At 36.0% G+C, this 12,665-nt stretch overlaps 1 protein-coding gene across 1 annotated transcript in view; it reads left to right on the forward strand.

Annotated features, from left to right (window-relative positions):
* Nucleotides 1-12,665, forward strand: part of MS3_00010250 (uncharacterized protein) — a gene marked incomplete at both ends in the record, with an annotated part of 28,306 nt that overhangs the window by 12,755 nt on the left and 2,886 nt on the right. The gene's annotated exons all lie outside the window — the stretch shown is intronic.

The raw sequence follows: 12,665 nt of genomic DNA on the forward strand, positions 1-12,665 counted from the left end.
GCAAGAACAGAATTCCTCCAATTGAACAACATATGGAACTCAAAACAACTGTCCATCAGTTAATATTAAATTCACAATCCTCAATACGAACGTCAAGGCAGTTCTACTGTACGCAGCTGAAACTTCGAGAACTACTACAACTATCATCAAGAAAGTAGAAGTAATTATAAATAGTTGTCTACGCAGGATACTCAACATCCATTGGCCGGATACCATCAGCAACAGCCTTCTGTGGTAGAGAATAAACCAGCCTCCAGCTGAAGAGGAAATTAGGAAACGACTATGTAAATGGATAGGACATACATTACGCAAATCATCAAACTGCATCACGAGGCAATCCCTAACTTGGAATCCTGAAGGGAAACGGAACAGCGGGAGTCCAAAGAACACATTACGTTGTGAAATATAAGCACATATGAAAAGGATGAATAACAACTGGAAAGATGTGGAAAGGATTGCTGACGACAGGTTTAGAAGGAGTGTGCTGGTGAGCGGCCTATACTCCTCCTCGAGGAGTACGAGGCGTAGTTAATTTGCCGTTCATTGTGGCCAATCCACATACTAATTCCCTCTTTTCGGTTTAAGTTGTTCTCCAGCCATGTTCCATGAAGTGATCTGTGATGTAGTCAGTGATGTAAAATGTGTTGACATTTTTTCAATTGATTTCAATATTTTCGGTTCTCATAAAATGTATCATGATCAGTGACTTACTATTTCCTTACGTCGTCTGCTTGAAAAAGCATTTGCCGTTTATTCAAAGTATTGTTCATTTCATATATCTGGTATTGAGCGTCTTGGATATTAGGCTGATGTCAATGGTTATAGACAAAATATGAGGCGACAAGTTTAACTTACAGTTTACCCATCCCCAAAATATCCCACACAATTGCGCACACTACTAGGTGCTTCTCGTTGCTGTTCACTTCTTATATCCGATTTTCTTTATCGTAAAATCTCACTACTTCGAGACTTGAGATATGTACTATGGACTGTGCATACATACTGTGAATGTACACAGAATAATCGATAACAGACTGTTACGGACACATATGCGGTAAAAATATTTGTGTACGGAATAGTGGACAGATAATATCAAGCATAAGTTTCCTCTGACTGTCAAATACTCTCCAAACATTGATATTCTATGATGAAATTATTGCTATCTTAACCGCTGAAATACACTTCATGTGATGACTAGGGACTGGCTTCAAAATGGATTCCATGGAATTCTAGTTAGAAGCCGTGATCAGTGGATTTCATCTATGTGTGTTGTAATGCACTTACTCACTGAAGGCAATAGTGGACAGTCGCACAATACCGTGGATTAATTGAAATTAGACCGATGATGCTGCATTCGAATCTCACTGCTGGTGAGTTCCGTACTGTGACGAGACGACCGATTGACCCTTCCAGGTTCTCAATGGTGGTCTGACATTCATCGATTCCTGATCTCAATCAAAAATATGACAATCTCCATAGCTCCACACTTATAACTTTTCAACTGATCAAATTATTTACCATCATACAATAGTTATTCACCACTTTGATTTCAGTCAATACTCTTAATATTTCATTCTCTTAATTTTAAAGAAGGTGAAAACCAAATGATTCTATGAGTTAACGACCACTCAACTCACTCGAAATTAGATGGCGAATGGTCACAGTGTTCATAGTGTTCATAGTTAGAGTGAGACTTTCTATGAATTGACAGTCAAATGAATTGTTTTCACGTCATTTTATATTTAGAAAAGTATCAATGTTTTGTGAGATGAGAAATTCACTCATTTTACTTCCGTGAATGTATGTAGGTGAAGGTCAGTCACATAAGCACATCATTGGAATGCGATAAGTTCTATTCTAATTAAGATTCATATTACGCCCACTATACAGCATACAATAAAGAGAATACCATATTGTTTGAATAACGAGATGAAATGAAATGGTAGACAACAACAAACTATAATCAATGATGTTTCTGTAGACACTTGAGTTCAACAGAAATATGCTCATCAACTAAATGCTCAAATAATTTACACTGAGAATAGAAAATAGTAAATTTTACTTTGAAAATTGTATATCAAGTAACAGAAATGATAGACGTTGGTGTTTTGTGGGTATTCAATCAGGTAAATCGGACAGAATTCGCAGTTTATCAAATCTTATTCCTAAACGCAAGCTATTTAAAGGCCTTTGTATTATCAAGCGAATTCAAGAAAATCGATCAATCGCAATACATCATCTTGTTAGAAAGTGTGCAGCTGTTTTCATAATTGGTCTAGAGAGGCTGGTCATTAACTACCTACTGTCCTTTTACATAGAATACGATTAAAGTGATTTGATAAACAATCACCTTAAAAACAGTAATAATAACGCATTCATAAATTTGGATGCTCACTATCTATGTAGTTATAACTATTTATTCATGTGTTCAATCCATCCATCAGAATCATCAAGTGGATGATAAGCTGTCATGTATGGACTATGGTTATGTTAACAGACTTTTCACTAGCCAATAGATGACCACCGATTAACGTTATTCCTATATTTCCCATAGTTTCGAACAATCTGTCACTCAACATCATTCTATTGTTGATGACTAAGTTGAATTATCTAAAACGTCTCAATCTTCATAGGCAAAGATAGATAGTGGCTAGCAGTGGGATCCTGTTTGACGCACGTTTTATCCTATTTGGAACTCGTCAGCTGGATGTAACTGCATCTCATATTGACTGTTCACTCTGGGACTTGCGTCAAACTCCATCGTATTATCCACTTAGCTAACAACATCTGATAGTCACTTGCTTGTACAATCAGGTGAAGTTTACACTCTCTTTTCTATTGTTTGTCTTAATCTTCTCAATAAGAAACTGATCACTTGCAGTATTAAACATCGATGGGAACACTCAAACGAACAATACAAAATGAACAAGAATAATAATAATAATAAGACAAATGATTGAATAATGTACATTCAACCTGGAATATTGAAATAAACAATCTGTAATCCACTTATTTCAAGAAAAGATCACTGTGAGTTGGGACGAATGAATATTTGAAGGAGGAGATCATTGTTCAATATCACAGAAGTAGAGAAGAAATAGTTTCATTGTTTGCCAATAAGACAATTGCACTAAAACTCATTAAACAGTGTCTATGTTGATTCTTATGTATATCAGCGCAATTCAAATTGTTACATGTGTTTAGTTAGGTAGTTAGTTATGAAACAAGTTTACTCATAAAACGGTTTATTCAGTCTTTAGAAATGACTGCAAATGGATAGACGATTTGGTAATGAGAAATGAATTCCCAAGTGGATATTAACAAGAAATGGAAGTAATAAATTGTTCAAAGACAGAATTGTGTTCTGAAACAGTTGAATATCTTAATTAAGTTATCCACTTGAACGAAGTTTAGTTTTAGCTCACATCATGAATTGACTTTCAGTTAAACAACTATTGAAAAGTATGAAGTATTAGACAGATGTTTGGTGGTGATATGGAACTCTTAACGAATGAACAACTATGACTTCAGCAGGAGTCGATCTTAAGACCAGTAATTTGATACCTTGTGATTTATATTCGTAAATTCAGTGTAATGGCGGTATTACGCAGTTGTCGTTCATTGCCACAGATGACCATTGCCAAGGTCATGATGACGCACTCCTGACCTATTGCATACTTAGATGAAATAACAGTCCAATGCTGTTGAACTGAAATTAGCTTGTGATACAAACTAGTCAGTGAATAGTCATCACTAACTTTTCGAACTAAAGTTTTATCATTTATTGAAGAATAAATGGTACCCTATAACTCGTTGTAAAAGAGAAGGTTTTCTGATTAAAAGTTCTCAATCTTAATATTCCATGATCTACTTTAAAAACAAGCCAGAATTGTGACTGAATTTAAACTATTGTGCCCACTTACCAACAACTGGTGAGTTGCACATATACAAACCGGATAAAGAAGTCATATCAGGCAATCCAGTGACCAAACAGCAGTATATAATCACCGATTCAAACATTGAAAACAGTAAATTCAGTGAGAAGATCTATTTCCAACCAATTTATACGATGCAATTAGGAGTTCTATCTTCGAACATTTAGTCGACACGACCGACTTCATGAATCCACTTGTTGATTTTAAGAAAGTTTATAGAATTCGTTCAAATCTATCAAGATTTATTCATGTTTAGGTTTTTTACTATTCATGAACTGAAGTGTATATTATCTTCATCTTACCATGTCCTTAGCCAATTATTATTAATATTAGTCGTAAAATATATTTAAACTTCCCTTCCTACTCGCAAGCGGGGCCGAGAATTCAAAAGAAGCCATTTAAACGAATACCTCTGATGTTCTAGAGAAGATTCTGTTCATGAAATTTCAATCTAAACGGGATATATCTCCAGAGATCCTTAAAAGCCAAATGTTGAGATTTCTGTAAACAGCATTTATTTGAAGAAACTCGAGATTTTGTTTTCTGTTGCATATCTGATTCTTGGATATTTCGGGTATAAACTGATACTTTGATTTCTCTCAAGCTGAATCGATCAGCTTACTTGCTCTCGTTCATCAGGATACGTTGTTTAGAAAAAACATATGCTTTCCGAAGAATGTGAGTTTGTCAACGACACTTTTGCTAAACACGAGGTCAGTTTTGGTTACATGTTCCCCGCCGAAATGTTTATTAAAGAATTATCTTCCTAATCCCAAGATGAAGCATGTAAAGAACCTACGAATTCATGGATGTCAATCTGAAATGTTCATCCTGAAACGAAATGTTCACTGAAGTTAGATGTGTAAATCAATGAATGCCAACAAAGTGCTCTAAATGTTTATCGTTCGTCGTCAATACTTGAAAGAATAGATAGGAATCATGTTGGACGTTAATCAGTTCGAATATCTTAGTTTCACAGAAGATCACTCGTGACCTAAATATCTCAATAATAAAATCTGAACATATGAAGCTGAATGTTAATGAGAGCATCAGTACCACTAAAGATTACGAGTAGGCTTTCATGACGAATGCTAGCCAGCATGAAACTTGCGTCAAGAACGGTTTTCTATTTACCAAGTCCAACCAACTAACAACTCAACTACTTACACTAATAGTTATATCGATAAGATATAAATAAACCTCTTCTACTGAAAGACTAATTAGGTTAAACATGAATTTGTGTTGGTCATTCACAGAACTCATCTGATCATTATGCACGATATCAATCATTAAGTCTACTTGATCATCATGCGCGTTTCATCTTGATTACAGTTTAAAATTACAAAAACACTAATTCAGATAAATCAATAATAATCAAATAGAGATGAAGAAAAAAAGGAGAAAACTCAAAAATATCAATAAAGGGAATTAGGGACAAGGAAGTATGGGAGGGTGGACGAATCGTTTTTGCACGCAAACTTTGGACTTCAATTGGTGGATTGCCAGTGCCTAAGATTACGACCCAACCACCATTCGATCGAATTCAACGCAATTAATTCTCTTTGTGAATTTAAATAAAGTATGAACAGTTATTGATGCACAATAGTATGTATTCATAATATTTCGAGGTTTCTCGCCAGCTGCTTACAACCAAATTTGTATTAGAATTTCACATGGAGATAAGAAATAGTATGAAACAATTGACATAAATGAATGTAAATGGTTGGAATGACAAAGGTTTACAAGAATAACCATATATATATATATATATATATATATATATATATATATATATATATATATATATATATGCAAGAGTTGTTTGAAGACCGGTGTCAGGCAAGGTTGCTTACTCTCACCCTTTCTCTTTCCCCTGGTGATCAGCTGGATCATGAAGACGTCAACATCTGAAGGGAAGCACGGGATACAATGGACATCTAGGATGCAGTTGGACGATCTGGACTTCGCAGATGATCTGGCCCTTCTATCCCAAACGCAACAACGAATGCAGGAGAAAACGACCAGTGTGGCAGCAGTAGGTCTCAATATACACAAAGGGAAAAGCAAGATTCTCCGATACAACACAGCATGCACCAATCCACTCACAGTTGATGGAGAAGAGGAGGAAGATGTAAAAACCTTTACATATTTGGGCAGCATCATTGATGAACACGGTAGATCTGATGCAGATGTGAAGGCCCGGATCGGAAAAACAAGAGCAGCACATCTACAACTGAAGAACATCTGGAACTCAAAACAACTCTCAACAAACACCAAAGTCACAATTTTCAATACAAATGTCAAGACAGTTCCACTGTATGGGGCGGAAACCTGGAGAACTACGAAAGCCATCATCCAGAAAATACAGGTGTTTATTAACAGTTGTCTACGCAAAATACTTCAGATCCGTTGGCCGGACACTATTAGCAACAACCTACTGTGGGAGAGAACAAACCAGATTCCAGCGGAGGAAGAAATCAGGAAGAAGTGATGGAAGTGGATAGGACACACATTAAGGAAAGCACCCAACTGCATCACAAGACAAGCCCTCACATTGAATCCTGTTAGGATAGTCGGAAAAATATACCAATAATTATCGTGTTAAGTCTATGGTGGCCTTGGACCTTAAATGTACATTTCTTATTGGTTGATGTTCATTTCACTTGTTAAATATTTTGTAAATGTTGTTCTCTGTTTTATGGTACGATGTGGTTTGTTTGTTTGGTATATAAATAGAGTATGTTTGAAATATAATGATTCATAACTCAGAGGCTGTGACTTGTTTTCCTGACTCAACTGACTGGGACAGACTGCGAAGCGGGACCAATCAGGGCTCTAGGTCGTCCGTCTGTGTTTACGTGTCCACTGTCACCGAAGCGATCGATATAAACGCTGCTTATCAAAAACCTGCAGTCCACACCCGTTACAACAAATCCTCAAGGCTAAAGGAAAAGAGGAAGACCAAAGAACACATTACGCCGAGAAATGGAGATGGACATGAGAAAAATGAACAAGAATTGGATTGAACTAGAAAAGAAGGCCCAGGACAGAGTGGGTTGGAGAATGCTGGTCAGCGGCCTATGCTCCATTAGGAGTAACAGGCGTAAGTAAGTAAGTAAGTAATATATGCAAGAAAAGGTCAGAGGTTATTTAGTGTTAGAACTAAGAAAGCAATTAAGGATGGATGGTGTAATGGTTTAATGGAGTTATACATTGTGTGATAATTTTAGAGGTAGTGAAGGATTCATGGAAATAAGCAGTGATAAAACAGATTACGTAATAATTGAATAGAGTTTGAAGAGTTAACCAAAATTCAAGAGGATGAGTGGGCGGAAATGTGTGAATAAAAAGTTGGTTTACGAGTTCGGTAATGGGGGAGGAGGGGAATATAACACAAAAATAAATGTTTTAAAAATAATTAAAATTATGCAAATAGTCAACAAATAAAATATAAAATAAAATGGATTACCAGGGTAATAATAAGTTAACTACTGTCTCTTTCTGAATACATAAATCCGGTTTAAGTTTCCTTATCGCGATCGCTTCGGAAAAACGGAGAGCAATCGTACTGATAATTTTAAAAGTGTGCGGAATATTGGTGGTATACTCGGTGTCAAGTAAATGCCGAGCTATTGCACTATTGAGAGCCCTAGTCCCTTTCAGCCTCAAGTATTTTGGAATATGCTTAGAAATGCGAACATGTACTCTTCTCTCAGTTCTTCCAATGTATATGCTATGGCACGTACATGTAAATTGGTAAATGCAATTGGAGCTACTGAGAAAAGAGGACTTGTCGATTTTAGTTTATTTGAGAGAGCAGTTCGTTTCCCATAACGTCGTCAGTTTAGCTGCTGGATAGGCCACTTTCAATGCGGAATTTATTCTGCGATTGATTATTCCGGTGACTTCATCTCCTTTGAAGCGCAAGTGTAGGAAGCAGTTTTTGTTTTCAACCGTATCATGCTTAACAGGAGGGTTGGTATTTGCATATTTGTTGATGAATTTCTCCGGACATGCATTTTCACGTAGGCAGTTGGTGATTATAGCAATTTCTTCTTCAAGGCATTCCTTTGAGCAGATTTTGCGTGCGCGGTCAAAAAGGTATCGTACAATACCCTTTTTATAACTTATAGGACAGAAGCTGTTATAATTGAGATAAACTCCACTCCAGGTATTTTTACGATGAATGTGTCTTTGTAATGTACCATCTGATGTTCGTCTAATTCCATTATCTAGGAAAAGGAATTTATCGTCGACCTCATGTTCCATAGTAAATTTTATATCTTTGTGTGCTTTATTAAATAGACTGAGTAAGTTGATAGTGTTTGTGATCGTTGCAGACAAGGAACGTGTCATCAATATATCTACAATAGAGTGTGGTACTATCGATTGTGTGCTTTTGTTCCAGGTCTCCCATAAATATGTCGGCCAGAATTGGGCCCAAAGTGCTGCCCATTGCTACTCCATCAATCTGGCGGTATAGAACATTGTTGAATTTAAATTGTATGTTTTTTGTGCACAAAAAAAGGAGCTGTTTAAATTAATGGATTGGTAAAGGCAGGAGTTCCGGATATTCACATATGATCTCTGCCGTTTCTTCCAAGGGGATATTTGTGAAGAACGATGAGACGTCAAATGAAACCATTAATTTATCAGAAACATTAAGGTTATCAAGTTTTTGTACAAATTCGAAGCTATCTTTCAAACTGTAGGTTGCTAGTTTTTTGCGGATTAGTTCTAAGCATCTAGTCAGCCAGCTGGCAAGTTTTTGAAAGGGTGATTTGGTCATAGATAATATTGGTCTTATCCGGATGTCGGGTTTATGTGTTTTGCGTAGGCCATATAAGTATGGTAATTGTGATCGTTTTGGTTTGAGTTCGTTATATGTATGATAATCTATTAGATTTTTTTAAGAGTTCTCTCGACTTTTTTATAAGACGCTTCTCTGTCGCATCTGTTAGGTCTTTTTGGGTATTATTGATGACGAATCTAGTGGAGTCATTACTTTTAAGTTTAGAGATAAGTTCCTTGGTGCATTCAATTTGGGACCAAAGAAATGTAACAGAATAGACACTGAGACGCAGTTTGCGTAATCTTAATTATTTTTAAAACATTTATTTTTGTGTTATATTCCCCTCCTCCCCCATTACCGAACTCGTAAACCAACTTTTTATTCACACATTTCCGCCCACTCATCCTCTTGAATTTTGGTTAACTCTTCAAACTCTATTCAATTATTACGTAATCTGTTTTATCACTGCTTATTTCCATGAATCCTTCACTACCTCTAAAATTATCACACAATGTATAACTCCATTAAACCATTACACCATCCATCCTTAATTGCTTTCTTAGTTCTAACACTAAATGGAAAGTGATCGCTTGGTGCGGCCAATGTGATTTGTCCCATATGAGCAAGTAAATTCATAGATGCACATTGGAGTATTACGTAACAACTGTAACTGAAAACATCAAGTTCTATATATACCCAGATATACATTGACTTGGGTGTCATTGCTGACCAAAAATAAAAACTACTGCACGCTACCATGCAATAGCCGTCAAAGTTTTACAACCCTAAGGTCAATACGTAGGGCTTTTAGTCATGTCAACGCTAAAACTTCTTTACTTTGTAAACAGTATTCGTGAGACATAAACTTGAGTACTGCATACAAGCGACTAGCCCCTGCTTGAAAAAAGGCAGTTAGATTTTGGAAAAGGTTCGGAGAACAACAACTAAGCTGATTTTCGGAACAGTGAAGCTCCCGTATGACGCTCCACTGGCTAAACTAAACATATTCCCCTTGTCATACCGAAGAACCAGAGGTGACTTAATTACAGATTTCAAATTGCTTAGTGGTAAATTTGCACTTGTTATGCCCTCATTTTTTGTCTTCCAACAACAGAGAATTTACGAGGACACTCCAAAATGTTCACAAGCCCAGAATAAATTACTTGTCAGCTGACTGTCAATATTCCCTTCGAAACATAACTCAGTGGAATTCATTACCTCAACACTTAATGGAAGCTTCATCTATCGACTCATTCAAAAGAAAGTTAGATCAACTGAGATATCATAATCGCCAGGACGAAAACAGGCCATCACACCTCCTGTCCTTTCAAACTTAGAGTGAAACTAAAAGAATCATTAATTTCACCCCGTCGTGGTAAATTGAACCTATCAATTGTTCCATTCCATTATAAAATTTATATTTAACACTTCAAATACACATGATCGCCAGTTTTATTTCAATGAAATTGTATTATCTTTCATCTTGATCATTCATTTCTTTATTCTCAATTCTAATTAGATTGTCTTCAAATGAACTGTTCATGTGAGACCACTTCTGGAAATTAATCATTTTCTTATATACTACTAATAATAATGATAAGTAGTATTATCATTAATACTATATTATATTATCACAACACATTACATAACAGAATACTCGTAATAATACAATTTAAAGCTGATTACTGGGAATCGTATTATTTTTATACCTTCGTATGTAACGTGATGTCTGACCAACTGTTCTCAAAAACATGTCACTAATACTTTTCTACATTTTTCAATATTTTCAGCCACTCTTGATGGAATTACTTGAAAAACGTGGTTATTAAGAGGATGACAGCTGGAGTCAATTGATCAGTGATGATGCTGATTTCTATCAAATAATTTAAGTCTTTCAACACTAAATTTATTGAATAATATGCTCAAACTATCTAACTTAATGACTACCATACATTATTTGAGAATGAGTGAGTTAAATCATATTTAAAATTAAAACACGAATTTCAGCGAAGGGATCTCTTTTCAACGAATTTATTCTCAAGCTGTACAATCGTATATATATGAAAATTTTGCAAAAGTACTAATTCCGTGAGGAAATGTGAACACAGTTAATATAAAGGTTATAATACTAGATTACGTAATATGAATAATAACAATAACAATAAGTCCACATTACTGGACTGCAGTCATGGATTCGTTAATACACATTGCAGTAAGAATAACCTATTAACTAAGAACCACTTGGATCAGCTAATACTGTTGAAAAGAAATAAGGATTTAATCCTAAGTAAACCTGACAAAGGAGCTGGTGTAGTACTACTTGACCGCAAAGAATATTTGGATAAAATGAAGCTAATTCTAGAGGATGGTACTAAATTCTCCAAACCTAAAGAAGTTGATAAAACATTACAAATCGAAAAACAGCTAACAGATGTTAAAAATCTTAAGAATAAGGGGTTAATAACCCAAGATTTATATAATCACATGCGTCCCATGGGTTCAGTCATCCCGCGCTTATATGGACTACCGAAAATACATAAGCCGGGTTTACCGTTACGACCTATTTTGGATATGTCGGATTCACCATACCACAGAATCGCCAAATGGTTAGCGGAAAAATTGAGACCGGTCAGAAGGCAAGTATGTAAACATTCTATTCATGATACTTTTCAATTTATTGATCGTATTAAGGACGTTAATACTTCCGAAAAACACATGTTCTCGCTTGACGTTAATTCTTTGTTTACTAGCGTACCTTTAACTGAAACAATATGTTATATATGTGAGTATATTGATTCTAACAATATAGATCTAGGTTTGCCAACTGAACACTTGAAAGAATTATTGTTACGCTGTACTTTTAATGTCCAGTTCAGTTTCAATAATGAAATATATAGACAAAGGGATGGGATCGCAATGGGGTCTCCATTGGGTCCAATTTTAGCAGACTGTTTCATGGCAAAAGTAGAAAACGACCAACTCCGTTTAATGATCAATCGATTCCACCTATACGTGAGATACATGGACGACACGTTTGTTGTTTGTGACAATAATATTGATTTAGATTATATTCTACACACCTTTAACTCGTGCCACCCTTCCATAGACTTCACGTTAGAAAGGGAACAAGACCAATCAATTCCTTTTCTCGATGTACGTCTGACGAGAAAGAGCAATGGTTCTTTAAAAAGATCCATCTTTAGAAAACAAACATGGAATGGCCAGCTAACCAACTTCTATAGCTGGGTTCCGTTAAGTAGGAAGAGAAAACTTATCCATTCTTTATGCCATCGCATACATCACATATGCAGTACGGAATGCATTAACGAAGAACTCGCATTCCTGAAGAAGACTTTGACGGAAAATGGTTACCCAGAACGGTTCATAGAAAAGAACATGAATAAAAGTAGTCGCGAGAAGAATTCTAGTTGTTCCGTTCCAAAGAAAAACCTTTATATACGTCTGGAATTTAAAGGTGACCGAACATCGGACGTAATCAAAAACCGTCTAACAACAACTATTAGAAGAACATTTAACGCGGCAAAACTGCGAATATCCTTCACTAGTAGAAACTTATTTTCTGTATCCATAAAAGATAAGCTTCCGAGTCTGGTCGCCTCCATGTGCATCTACCAGTTCACCTGCTCTTGTGGAGCAAGGTACATTGGCCGTAGCCAGCGCTCGCTTTCAACTTGGATACGAGAACATATCCCAGCCTGGTTCTATAAGGGTGAAAGGAAAGCAGTTAGGAGTTCTATACTTGAACACCTAATCGACTATAACCATTCAACCGATCCACAAATTGACTTTAAGGTTGTTTATATGATTCGTTCAAATCTACCCAGATTTCTTCGTATCCAACTTTTAAAAATAGCCGAAGCTCTTGCCATCCAGGAGCTTAAACCAGAACTATGCGTACAAAACAAGTACGTCTTATC

Source organism: Schistosoma haematobium, chromosome 1, assembly GCF_000699445.3.
Source record: "Schistosoma haematobium chromosome 1, whole genome shotgun sequence".
Lineage (NCBI taxonomy): Eukaryota > Metazoa > Platyhelminthes > Trematoda > Strigeidida > Schistosomatidae > Schistosoma > Schistosoma haematobium.